Source organism: Rhynchophorus ferrugineus, unplaced genomic scaffold (assembly GCF_030347505.1).
Source record: "Rhynchophorus ferrugineus isolate W39M unplaced genomic scaffold, kcgeb_rfMv2 rfM11, whole genome shotgun sequence".
Lineage (NCBI taxonomy): Eukaryota > Metazoa > Arthropoda > Insecta > Coleoptera > Curculionidae > Rhynchophorus > Rhynchophorus ferrugineus.
The window spans coordinates 30,072,876-30,087,320 of NW_027472590.1; the positions used below are offsets into that span (position 1 = coordinate 30,072,876).

The 14,445-nt window shown below is 32.2% G+C and overlaps 1 long non-coding RNA gene across 1 annotated transcript; it reads left to right on the forward strand.

The window, feature by feature from the left end:
* The first annotated feature begins 672 nt into the window (after positions 1–672).
* LOC143205217 (uncharacterized) lies at positions 673–1,100 on the forward strand. Its single transcript, XR_013007783.1, has 3 exons — positions 673–752; positions 830–920; positions 979–1,100. It is a non-coding gene; the product is annotated as an uncharacterized LOC143205217 (long non-coding RNA).
* The last annotated feature ends 13,345 nt before the right edge of the window (positions 1,101–14,445 follow it).

Below are 14,445 nucleotides of genomic sequence, written 5' to 3' on the forward strand. Positions count from 1 at the left end.
CAATGATGGATATGCATTTACCCAAATACCTGTTCGTGAAGGAAGGATAATTCTAAATTTTTCACTAAAATGTCCATAACAAACACCATGACGTTGACATATTTGTATTGTGGTTTATCCAAGTAACTCACTACTATTTACTTGATCAACCCATTTTTGGAAAGGAGCGAGATCATTCTTTGGGAAACGATGTCTAATTTCCGTAGTGGAATTTTACTCCGGTACATTACATCTTTTACTACACTGACGCATTGTCTTTAATTTTTATATTATTACTCCATAATAATTAATGTAAAACAGAAAATATGCACAACGTGAAACGAAAATTTCGTGATCTAAACAAAAACTGTAACCTACAAACAATAAACACAAAAATGGACGCCCATAGAAAATGCTGACTTCACACAATTTGATCGACCAATCACATTTCATGTTAGTGGCGGCACCAGGAATTTAAACTAGCCAATCACAATTTGCAATCGCAGCGCTACAGTTGATTGAACTAAACAAAACATTTCCCCAAGGTCGCCTATACCGTGAAATTTCTATTTTTTCTATGGTCGCCACGCATTCACCTACATCAAAGTCAAAGGTTGGCAACGCTGGTGGATTGGTACCATGCGGTTCCCTGTTATAAAAAGCCACCACGACGACTAAAGTTGATCACTCGCCAGTCGGTAGGCTTAATGCTGAGGACCGTGGTTCGGAGCCCACGTTAAACTTTAGACCCAGTCCAGATAAACCCATAGTTGGTAAAAGGAGACTTTAAAATATATAGAAAAAAAATTAAATCGAAATAAACAAGTTTATATTCAAACAATATTTTCAGTTCTCGTGTGAATTCCTTCCACAAAATATTATCATCGACAGCCACACATTCCGACCGACCAAACGAACATTGCTACACCAGTAATTTGTAGGTTAGTTTTATTTTTACGACAGTTTGTTATGGTAATATAATTATTTGTTATTTAATAGTGAAAATTATCAGCAAACAAATGAGAAAATAAGTGCATAAGGTATTAAGAAATGTTATATTTTGGTTAATATTGTCTGAGCTAGATTAAAATTATGAGAACCAGACCACAAAGGATCTTATGTTCATGGAATGTTATAAATAACATTCAAGGCAACATAAAAAAAATCTGGAACTAAGAGCGCAAGTGAAAGAAGAAATGATAGAAATTATTAATCAAACAGATGAAAAAAAATGCAGGTGTACATTAAAAAATACACGAATTATTTGTACAAGTATGTGCTACTTCTACTACCACTTTATGGACAACTACTTGATAGTTATATTAGTTTTGTAGGTATTAAGTTTATAATTAATATAGTTTTTAATTAATATTTACAAGTTGTAAACTATTGAATAAATAATATTGACTTAAAACCATTTAATACTATTTAAAATAAAGTTTCAAAAAAACTCAAACTTTCAACAAAAAAACCAAAACACGAAATTATAAAAAAAAAACGTACGTATGAAAACATTAATTTACATATTTCTAATCGTATAAAACTAAACACTTTAGTTTATATGCCTTAAATATATTCATCAGGTATCCTTATATAGAAATGAACACGCCCCCTTGTTGTGCGATATGATGTGCGACAAACTCTTCGCTTCTGCAACGAAAGAAATCAAATACGGAATTCGACAGCCAGGAACGTACGTTTAATTTACAGAACGCAAATATCAAGTTAGCCGCCCATAGGTTTTGCACGAATTCTTGTACGAATTATAACCAATAAGACGTCCTGTTTTTTGTAGGGTGCATCGTAGTAGCCATGACGATATGTCAGATGGTTATTTCTTGTCCTGTAGCTTTATATTTTGCATTTTAATTCCGTGTTGAGTGTCTTCGATTTCGTTTTAATTTAATATATTCGTTAAAACAATAATTATTAGTGTTATCGGTCTTTATATGTGTTAAAACTAACTGACTTTTGAAAAAGTATGTGATTTTAGCCCGCATTGGTGAGTTTTTTTAGAGAAATATAATATTAATAATAACTAGTGATCGGTCAGTGGTCGAAAGTCGACCAAACTTTATTAAGTTAGTCATCTTAATAATGCAGTTAATTATATTAATTACTGTTATATTGATATACAATTTAGTAGAATAATAATATAAATTTGACATGATCTTAATTGAAACAAACGCATCATCATTCAATAGAGGGCGCTGAAGGAAACTTTCTTGGTTGACGACTGGCTGTAGTTGATTCTTTACTTTATATTTCTATTACAGGTACTTGTAAAGTAAATATTTTGTCCTTAAGGCGTTTTATTGGTTCGGGATCTTATAAGTTATCACGCAATATACTTGTATTATCGCCTGATTAATACTGAATTTGAATGGTCAATACAATTCACAATAAAACCTAATTATAGTTACTTATAAAGTGAATTAGAACAAAATATTTTTACGTTATTTACCATAAATATTCCCGTATAGTAAAATCTAATTGCCATATATATGTCGTGCGTAGATATAATTACTTTAAATATTATTTTAAATTTTTTTATTATTTTTTAAACTAATTACCAAAACTAATCATTTCATTAGAACAAAAATTGTTCTATAAAAATTCTATAAATTCAACTGAAAAAGTTTCTATATTATTTATATCTAAAATTTCTAGGCTATTCGTTAGATAACATTGACTTAAAATAATTTAATATTATTTGAAATATAGTTTTTGAGGAAACACAGTCCATAAAATAATTAATCTGTAATAATGATTTAAAATATATAAAAATACTCATAATAAATATAATTTTAATACTAAAACTTGAAGTTTTAAAAAAAGGCATACGCGTATAAACATTCACTTACATATTTTTCCTCGTATAAAAAATCGTATTCATCAGGTAGGCTTATATAGAAATGAACACGCCCCCTTGTTGACATAAAAACGTGCGACAATCTTTTCCCTTTAGCAGCGAAAGAAATCAAATACGGAAATTGGCAGTGAGGAACGTACGTCTAATTTATGGAATGCAAATATCAAGTTAGCCGCCGATAAGTTTTAGCACGCGTTCTTGTAGGAATTTTAATTATTAAGACGTCGGGTTATTTGTAGGGTGCATCTAAGTAAGCCGTGCCGATATGTCAGCCGGTTATTACTTTCCTTGTCGGTTTATATTTTTGCATGTTTAATAACGTGTTTATTGTTGTAGTTTCGTTTTAATATAAAATATTGGTCAAAAAAATAATTACTAGTGCTACCAGTGTTTATATATGTCAAAACTAACTGAATTTTGAAAAAATTTGTGATTTTAGCCCGCATTGGTGAGTTTTTTTATATAGTTTAAGTAAAATATGATATTAATTATAACTAGTGATCGTCTAATTGTCGAGAATCGACCAAAACTTATTAAGTTTGTCATCTTATTATATAGTTAAAATCGAGTACATTGTAATATAAATTTGATATGTTCTTAAATGAAACAATCACATCATCTGTCCAGAGAGGGCGCTGGTAGAGGGATGATAAAATATATTAGAATAAAATTATATAGATGTATAAAGTATAAAATATAAATATATATATAAATATAAATATGCTGAAATTTAAATTGAAAAATATATAAATATAACCTATATTAATCAAAAATAATTAAATATAATAACCTTTATCCTTTTTCATATTTCTTTAGGGCAATTAATTAAAATATTATACATTACAATTTCTATATTTTTGTTTCTACTGAAAACGGACAGTCTGTGTCTGGTAATATTTTATTTATTTGGTCAACACGAAAATGTATTAAGCCAGGTTATAATTATAATTATATTTTTTAATATTTCTTCGTGAAAATTGTAGATAGGTAAGTAAAATCGTTAAATTGTATGATATATGTGAAAGTGAAGGACATATATTCAAAAGTAATATGTTAAATAACAGCACAAAAGATTAAAGAGCATTATATATGTAAGGAGCTAGAAGAAAGAGACGGGTTAAGGATCAATTATCAATATAATAAAACAATCATGAGATACCATCTTGCCTATGAAGTCCGTCTCAACTTAATGACTTATTATATAATTTATCTAAAACAAAAAGTTTATTCAGTTTATTTTATTTAATATAGTTTTTGAGAAATTAATATTTCTGACTCTTTATGCGTCAGGTAGAAAAACATTCCATCTATCTTAGTTAAGTGGCCTTCAGCCAAAATATTTATTGAGCATTTAGACCAAAATAGATTTATATAAGTGAAAATACTCAAGTTTTTAATTGATGATATTTTACAAACATCTTTTTAAAGGCAATACAATTTGAACTATAATTTTGCATTAAACCTTTACATAAAGTGTAATCATATTTACATCCAATGTAATAAAACGTCATACCAAAATTGTCGGTTTTGGATTCAACTATTCAAAAGTGGTGGTCAAAGGTGGAGCTTAGCAGATGATGAATTAACTGTTACTAAAGATTTACACAATATATCTATTTTTCTGTGACATATTGTAATTGATGATGAGAAGTGGATCTAACAGATCAATTGAAAAGTCCCCGGCCTACCATAGTAAAACACATTTTTTTGGCAAAATTAGTTTTTTTATTCAACATAATTCCCTTCAAGGGTGATACACTGATTATAGCGACCCTCCAACATTTCGATACCATTTTTGTAGTACGATTTGTTCTTTGCTTCAAAATAGGACTCATATTTGGCGATCACCTCTTCATTTCACGAAAAATTCTTCCCAGTGAGCATTATTTTGAGCTCTGAGAATAGGAAATAGTCGCTGGGGGACCAGATCAGGAGAATACGGTGGATAAGGAAGCAATTCGAAATTCAAAATGATGGATTTTTGCCATCGTTTTCATTGACTTCTGACACGGTGCATTGTCTTGGTGAAGCAGCACTTTCTTTTTCTTCAAATGCGGCCGTTTTTCGGTGATTTTGGCCCTCGAACGGTCCTTCCTTTCTCATGGTAGTCAATTAAAATTATTCCATGCGCATCCCAAAATACAGACGCCATAAGCTTGCCAGCCGACTATTGGATTTTCCCATGCTTTGGAGCGGGTTCATCGTGTGCAGTCCACTCGAATGACTGTAGATTGGACTTTGGAGTGAAATGATAGAGCCATGTTTCATCCATTATCACATATCGATGCAAAAACTTGGGTTTATTACGCTTGATCATCTTCAAACACTACTCTTAATTATCAACTCGTCGTTGTTTTTGGTCAAAAGTGAGCTTGCGCGGCACCCACTTTGCACAGAGCTTTCTCATATGCAAATATTAGTGAATGATATGATGTACACGTTCAATTGATATCTTTAAATTGTCTGCTATTTCATTCAATTTCAATTTACGGTCATTCAAAATCATTTTGTAGCAAACTCTTGTGGGCGTCCACCAATATGCTACCAATCCTTGATGGTTGATTTTTCTGGGGCAGTGTTTTTTTTATCAATTTTTTTCACAATAACAAAAGTTGCTTCATTCAAAATGCTATATCTTTTCAGGGTTAAGGCTAACTAAAAAACATATGGATTTAATTCTAGTAGCGCCATATATGTGTCAGGCAGGTGACTTTTCAATTGACCTGTTACTATGACAATCCCTATGTTAAATAGTTATTAGTTAGTCCAGAAGACAGTCCGGAAACGCGATTTTAAGCGATAAAATGAGAAGGAAAAATCTGCTTTGAGTTTAAAACGAATTTTATATTTTTACAAACTGCAAGTGGCATTATGGCAGCCTCATCTATGACGTGCATCGACCGTTTTACTGGACAGACTCTATATCTCTGTAGCTATTGACTAAATATCAAACATTATCTCAATGGAATCGATTACGAAACCGGTAACAAACTTATTGGTTAAAAGTTACTTATTGGCGTTAATTCCTTTGAAGCCGGTTGCCTCTCTTTGCTCTTTTAGCTCGTACGGCATAAACTTGGAGCGAAATGAACGTTGCTACAGCAGCGACTGGAACGCCTTTCGGCGACTCGCCGTGTTTTATGGTCTGTATAGGATTGATACCGGCCGAAGTTTGATCGTTAGCGGAGCGCACGTCTTATTTATTCGGGAACTTGGCGATTTATCGCTCAGGTAAATAGCGGGGTGATAAATTTCATCGGTATTTTGGCGGTGTATCGGTCTCGGTTGATACGGTCGTTTTATACGCGACGCTGATTTCGAACGTCGCGCTACCTATACAGACTCAGTCGTTAAGTATTTAGATCGTCTACTATATTATGTGTATGTTTATTAGTTAGATGGATGTGTAAAGTTTAGGCTACACATTAGTGTTGTATGGCTCGAAGAGTTTCGAACTTTAATATTATTTTATATGTTGAATCGAGAACAACATTTCGGGGAAAAGTCAACAAACATTTCTAAATAAACAAAGTTATTAACCTTTAGATGTCGTCAACTACTTCTGTAAAGCAGACATTGTCCTTTCTTGAATAAAAACAAATTATTAATGGACATTTTCAATTTATATTATGTTGTTTATTTATAGGAAAATCGTGTTCTGTAATATAACTTTATATTGGCAGTATTTGATCATTTCCACTTAAAATTTTAGTGCAATTCAGTGCACCAGCGACTATTTCCTTTTCTCAGATTTCAAAAGAATGCTTGCTGGAAAGAAATTTTCGTCGAATGAAGAGGTGATCGCCGAATCTGAGGCCTATTTTGAAGCAAAGGACCAATCGTACTACGAAAATGGCATTGAAAAGTTGGAGGGTCGCTATAATCAGTGTATGGTAGGCCGAAGACTTTTCAACTGATATGTTATTACATAAGAAAATGTGATTCTTCCACTTTTACTTAAAACTTTACTTAATGAAAAATATTGTTTTCTGATGATACATTAAAAGAAGTTATATGGCCAAAAAGGCCCACAAAATAAGAACACTGATAAAAAACGATGAAAATTTAACAAATAAAAAACGCGAAAGTGTTATGTTGGTTATCTCTAAAGAAAGTAATTCATGGATTTTTAGGTAAGCTAAAGTTACAAAAAATTAAATCGGCAGGCTGCAGAATATCTTAAAAAATACATTTCTTGCATTTCCATTTCGATTCCCTCCTAATCTTGGAATGATGAGTGACGAATTATCTATCATATCATATATCTCCATGTGATTTTAATAGAAATACATTTAAACCACTGAGATTTGTACTTCATATTGTTCATGTAGTTTAATATGTTCTATTTCACACTCTTCTGTGTTATGGTAATTTTACTTTCCTGGTGTTTTAAGTGCCTCTCTTTATATATACTTTTATAAGCTTCTGCTCAATAAGACTAAGATCTGGATGTCCTAAAATTCTTGCCAACTTGGGTACACTTAATTTTGAAAAATGCAAGTTTTGTTGTTCTTTCAGCATTGTGTTTCCATAATTCAGAACCTCCAATTCAGCCAAATCCAAAACCAGTGATTCAAAAAAAGTATGATGTGACACATCGTATGATATTTATTGCACTCTTGATGTCACAGCCTCAATTTTAGCTAAAATGTAATTTTACCATAGAATTCGATACAATTTGAAAAACTAAAATAAATTATAGAGAATGACTGGATAATTTTTTTTCATGGACAAAATGCTGTGACAATATTCACATACCATTAACTTCAGATATAACTGAAACTCTTAAGGAACTTTTAGACAGCTTAGCACTCAATGATATATTATATATATATATATATATATATATATATATATATATATATATATATATATATATATATATATATATATATATAAAATAAATATAACAGGTCAATTGAAAAGTCAGCGGCCTGACACAGAGATGGCGCTACTAGAATTAAATCCATATGTTTTTTAGTTAACCTTAACTCTCAAAAGATGCGCGTATAAATTTGACAGCTGTCGGATCATTAGTTTGTCAATTATAGCATTTTGATTGAAGCAACTTTTGTTATTGTGAAAAAAAAATGGATAAAAAGGAATTTCGCCTGTTGATAAAATATCGCTTTTTGAAGGGAAACAATTAATTGAAGCAAAAATTTGGCTTGATACATATTGCTGTCGCTATAATCATTGTATCACCCTTGAAAGGCATTATGTTGAATAAAAAAAAAATTGCCAAAAAATGTGTTTTACAATGGTAGGCCGGGGACTTTTCAATTGACCTGTTCTCTCCTGACCTGACCTGACAACGTTCAGCCAATGTTGCGGAGGATGTAGTCATGCAGTTTGAAAGGAATGTTCTGTCCTTACCAGTTCATTCACCAGACATAAGACACACGTCTTCTGTTTTCTTTATCACTTATAGAGCGTCATGGAATTTTGATTAATATATATTGGACATTTTTATCAATAAATTGCTGTTTGAAATTTAGAAAACACATGTTTTTCAAAATTGAAATATTAATTAAATAAAATATTTATCTATTTTCATATGAAATATGTTAAAACTAAGCCTAAGTGACCTAATATATAATTGAACATCGGTATCTAATATGCGTATGTTCCTTTCAGTGCAGCGAGACTTTTCTCGTTTGATTCCTTATTGGTTTCCTTGAAACTGGAAACGCCAACGAAAGACTTTGCGAAAGTAAATGGAAAATTGAATTCGGTTCGACATGTTCCTCGGCATAGAAAATTGCGTTGTCTTAATATCTCCCAATATACGTTTCCCTTTAAACGCCGGAAAATGTTCCCGTTTCTATTTTGCGTATGTTGTTGTACAGGATACCGTTTTATTCTGTCTAATTTATTTTTAGTAGGAATAAGTATGGTAGATGTAGTGTAGAATGAGTTTTTTTGTTTTAATGAATTAGAATATATATATATATATATATATATATATATATATATATATATATATATGTATATTTATTATACATCTTAAACATTTAAGTATCCACTTTTCTAGATTCTGTCAGAAACTCTGTAAAATAAAAAAAAAACATATTTTAAAAACGTAATATGCGGTTTCTCTTCTCACTCGCCTTATTCTCTGAATATTGTTCATTTGGATTATTATTTATTGTGATCAGTGGTACACAGTTTGCTTGACTAGGAGCTTCGAACACTGGAATGTATCAGAAGTTGGTTGATTGTTGTATCGGAATTTTTATTTATATGTTTATTAAAATTTTAGTAAATTCGGCTCTATTGTATGATTTAGTGACTGATAACATTGTGTACAAGGCATTACAATACTTTACTATAAGAATAAAGGGTATAAGCTTTATGAAAACAATAAAATGAACGTAACTCATTGATAATTAGTTAACAATTAGAATACAAAAATGAAACAAAAACAAGTTAAACAACTAAAATTAAAATATAAGGAAAAATATAAATAAACTGATACATAAAACTTTATAGATGTACGTAATAAATTTTATAGAATTGTAAAAAATATAGAATATTAAAAATATAGAAAAATGTAAAATAACAGGTGGAGCAAAACCCCTCTACCATTTTGATTGCGCCCCATCTTGGTTATGTGACGTTTAGCTCGGTTTTGCTTTAACCATTGTGTTCTCCAGACGTCCAAATTTTATTATGGTTAAATATACGCCACAAGAGCGTTCCATTATCCATTATTGCCACTCAGCGTAAATTGCGTCAAAAATATCCTATTCGTCCAGTGCCTCACAAAATCATAATTTATCGTTTACATGCGAATTTTCGCACTACGGTACGATAGCAGACAAACCTCGTTCTGGAAGGCAACGGATATCTTGCAACTTTGAATATGTGGCTTTGGTGTGCGATAGTGATAGTGTTGCAGAGTCTCCAGAAACATCAATTCGGAGATGTGGTTTCCAGTTACCAAAAATGTGTAACACGCAGTTTAAGGCGAATTTTGAAAACTGATTTGAAAATGTTCCCGTATAAAATTGAATTAGTTCGAAAAATGCTACCGGGAGATCTTGATTAACGAGTTGAGTAATGCAACGCAATCCTAGGCTGTCTGGTGAAATCGAAGATTTTTCGTCTAAATTGATAATGAGCGATGAAGCCCATTTACTTCTCAGTGGCCACGTCAATAAACAGAACAGTTGGTTTTGGGGAACATAGAATCCTCAATTAATTTATGAAACATCATTGTATCCACTAAAAACAACTGTATGGTGTGGTATTCATGCTGGAAACATCATTGGTTCCTATTTTTTTGAAAGTGACCAAGGTGTTGCTGTTAATGTTACTTCTGAACGGTACCAAGACATGATTCAAAATGTTCTTTTACCTGAAATGAAAGGGCAAGGATGAGAGGACATGTGGTTTCAGCAAGACGAGGCCACAGCACACACAGCTCGTTCAACAATTCAATTATTGACGTTTTTCCACGAAAAGTAATTTCGCAAAGTGGCGATTTAGCATGACCAGCCCGATCTCCGGATTTAACTGCACTAGACTTTTTCTAATGGGTTTTTTTAAAATTAAAAGTTTATGTGAATAAGCCCCAAACGATTCTATTCCTTAAAGACAATATTAGTCACGATATTGAAGAAATTCAGCCTCAGATGTTGCAGGATGCCGCATCTAGCATTTAGCCGATCTAATTTTTCAGTCATAACGAAAAATAAATGTAAACACCAACTAAACTTTTTATGAAAACCAAACTTCTTGTCTTTTCGTTGATCAAATTTATAGGCAATCAAAAAGGTTTGACTTTTGCCCCACATTGTATAAGAATTGATAAGTAAATTATGAATACAATAAAATTAACGTAACTGACTTATAATTAATTAACAACTAGAATACAAAAATTAAACAAAAACAATTTAAACAACAAAAATGATAATGTTAGTATAAAATATAAATAAACTGAAAAATAAAACTTTATAGATGTACGTAATAAGTTTTATAAAGTTGTATAAAATATAGAATATGAAATATATATAAAAATATAAAATATATGTGAAAAACAACACAAAATGTGATAACCAGTTTTGTATGACATAATCGTCTTGATATCCTGGGGACATAAGTAACATTTAAGTTATAGAATTAGCCTAACTATACGACAGGACGGTCCTTCTACTATTGAGATAGTCGCGGATTGCAATCTTGGTGGGCATGGTCATGGCATGGTCATGGTGGGCATGGACGTAAATGTATGTTTGTAATTGTCCTCAGGCAGAAGTTCAAAATCCGACAAGGACAATGATACCAATCACACTAGTAAACAGACTGTGTAAGACCGGATGTCTTCTGGGATGATTTCTAAGTCGGTCACTGACCAGTCGGTAGGCTTAATGCCAAGGACCGAGGTTCAAAGCCCACATCAAACTGTAGGTCTAGTCCACATAAACCCTCGTTGGTAAACAGGATTATGATAATTAATGACGTAAAGATGATGATAATTATAATAAATTACTCTAAATACAACATTTTTTATTATTCATTTTTAATGCCTTTTAACGAAACGAGATGATAATGACATTTTCAGGCATATATGTGCCAGAACGCCATCTATGAATAACAAACCGTAATATGTTTCCTACACCTTTCACACATCAGGTATTTTCCATTTCCATTTCACCGTTGGGCTTAGTTGGCGTATGATAAATTGCCACGACTAAGAACTCTAAGAAATTTAATTTTTATTCGCATAAGTTCAGGCAAACGATGGCTGTCGGAAAACGTTGGAATCGCAATTTCTGTTCCACTGTAAATTTCAAACTGACAGCGGGCTTCATAAAAATGGATACACCGCTTATAAGTACAAAAAGGCCGACGCATTTTCTACATGGCAAAAGTTATAAAAATGTACCGGGTGGAAACTTAAATGGGATATATAAATGCAGTATTTTAACGCTTCAAATAACAATTCCTTTATGTGTAGGAATAGTTTTGTTGGGCTATTTGGATTTTATAAGCAGTTTATAACGTATAGCGTATCCAACATTATTTTTATTTTCTTATATATTAAGTTGTTATTTGTCGTTACTCTTAGTTGTTATTAGGTTCTATTATTCACGTATTCTGATCATTATGTTACTCTAAAAAGCCTTTAAGAATTATGTACCAGCTAGGACATGCTATATCGACTTGACCAAGTAATAATCAAAATGCTCTGTGTCTGATGAGTATGCTGGATATGGCATGTGACCGAGTGTTACCAGCGTTATCAGAGGATAACTTTGCTCGTGTTACTCACCATTCAATTGGCGACCATCTCAGCATATGCAGTACTGTATTTCAACTTTTTTGGTCCTCTAAGTCGGTCTTTGTCATGACGTTAAATCTTCACTTTTAAGAAACAAACACTTGAAACCAAAACATACAACGTGGGGCTAGAGTCCCGCTACCATTTCTATTGCCTATAACGTTGCTCAAAGAAAAGATAAGTAAGTCTAGTTTTCATAAAATGTTTATTTGGTTTTTTTTTTCGTTATGATTGAAAAATTATATCGGCAAATGGTGACTGCGATTTGATATGCGACTTTTGGCTATTTTAAGGCATTTTTCATAACATTTTTCATAACATAAGCAACATCTGAGGCTGAATTTCTTCAATTTCGTAACGAATATTGTCTTTCAGGTGTTAGAGTAGTTTGGGGATTATTCACATAAACTTCTAATTTTAAAAAATCCATAAGAAAATGTCTGGTGCTGTTTAATCCTAATTTTAAAACATCATACAATTCCCTTCCCTTTCAGGCACCAGAAAAGTTCGAATCATGTCTTGGTATCATTCACCAGTAACTGCAACACCTTGGTCATTTTCAAAAGATCAACAGAATAGGTCGTTCGGGAAAGAATAGGGACCAATGATGTTTCCACCTTGAATACCACACCATATAGTTGTTCTTAGTGGATGCAATAATGTCTCATGAATTAATTTTGGATTCTGTTTTCCAAACCAACCGTTTTCATTGGCATGACCACAGAGAATAAAATAGGCTTCATTGCTCATTATCAATTTAGACGAAAAATCTTCAATTTCACCAGACAGCCCAGGATTACTGTACTCATCTCGTTGATCAGGATCTCTCGGTAGCAATATTTGGACTAATTGAATTTTGTACGGGAACATTTTCAAATCAGTTTTCAAAATTCGCCTTGAATTGCGTGCAGATATGTGTATCTGGGAACCAAGTCTCCGAATTGATGTTTCTGTGGACTCTGCAACACTATCCTACACCAGAGTCACATTTTCAGCGTTACGAGACGTCCGTTGTCTTCCAGAATGAGGTCTGTTTACTATCGTACGGTATTGTCGAAAATTCGCATGTAAACTATAAATTGTGGTTTTGTGAGGCAAAAAGTAAACAATTAGGATATTTTCGACGCAATTTTCTTTGTGTGCCTATGATGGAACTATCGTTTTCAATAAATATCATTATTTCTGCTCATTCTTGTGGCGTATATTTATCTGCAATAAAATTCGGACCTCTAGAAAACACAATGATTAAAACGAAACTGAACTAAACGTCACATAACCAAGATGGCGCGCATCAATATGGTAGCGGCACTTTTGCCTCAATTGCCTCAATATTTTGGAGGAGTATCCCCATAAGTTGTAATCATATTTAACACTTTTCGAATATGAACAGACATTCATCTCGAATATGCATTTCAGAGCTTTACATTATTATCGTCTCTATCTACTGAATAACTCAATAGTACTAAATAGACAATATTGATTTTTGTAGGAAAATGTTAAAACATCGAAATTAGAAATCATATGAGGTTGTTTAATAGTTTGATAGAAGAAAAAAGTATCATTTACCGCTGAAGCTACAGGAACTATGCTTCTCTAAGATGGTACGTGTGGAATTGAGGAAACATTACAATCCGGACTGAAATCCTTTTCTCTTTCGAATGCTTATTATGTCAGTCTTTCTTTCTTTTTTTGACAATTAGTGTATAACTGAATGAAATATCGAACAATTCATAACGAACTCATGTGGCAATATCGACCATTTTTTGGACGAATATCATGAAAAGCGACTTGAATAATAGGAGGCTAATATTGTCCAAGGCTAGAAAAGCTGCGGCCTATCGCCAGCTGTGGAGGAATTTAGTGAAAAATGAAGTCTTGGGTCGCCAAAAGTAGCGTACTGTTTCAGATGTAGACACTCATCTCGATACTTGCTGTAGATTGATGATGATCATGATGATGATAGCCTTTGAATAAATTAATCATTTTAAAAAATGAAGTTAGAGTTTCGGTTTGAGATAAAGCTAAGTTTTTATACTATTCCGTTACAGTTTACACTAGGTGATTCTCTAATCCAAGTCGAATGTAATAGAGAAGGTGTTGTTTTGCTGACCGACTCCGTTTTCAAGAAATTTGTAAAATTTCAGTAGCAATTTTTTTGAAGACCTTAAATCCATATAACCCCTTCTATCTGTTGGTGAATTACCACTAAAACCATCTGTAGGAAAATAACCAATGTGATATATAGCAACAATGATCAACAATTATAAATTATTTTGCTATTATTTTCTCTATATATGAATTTTTTCTC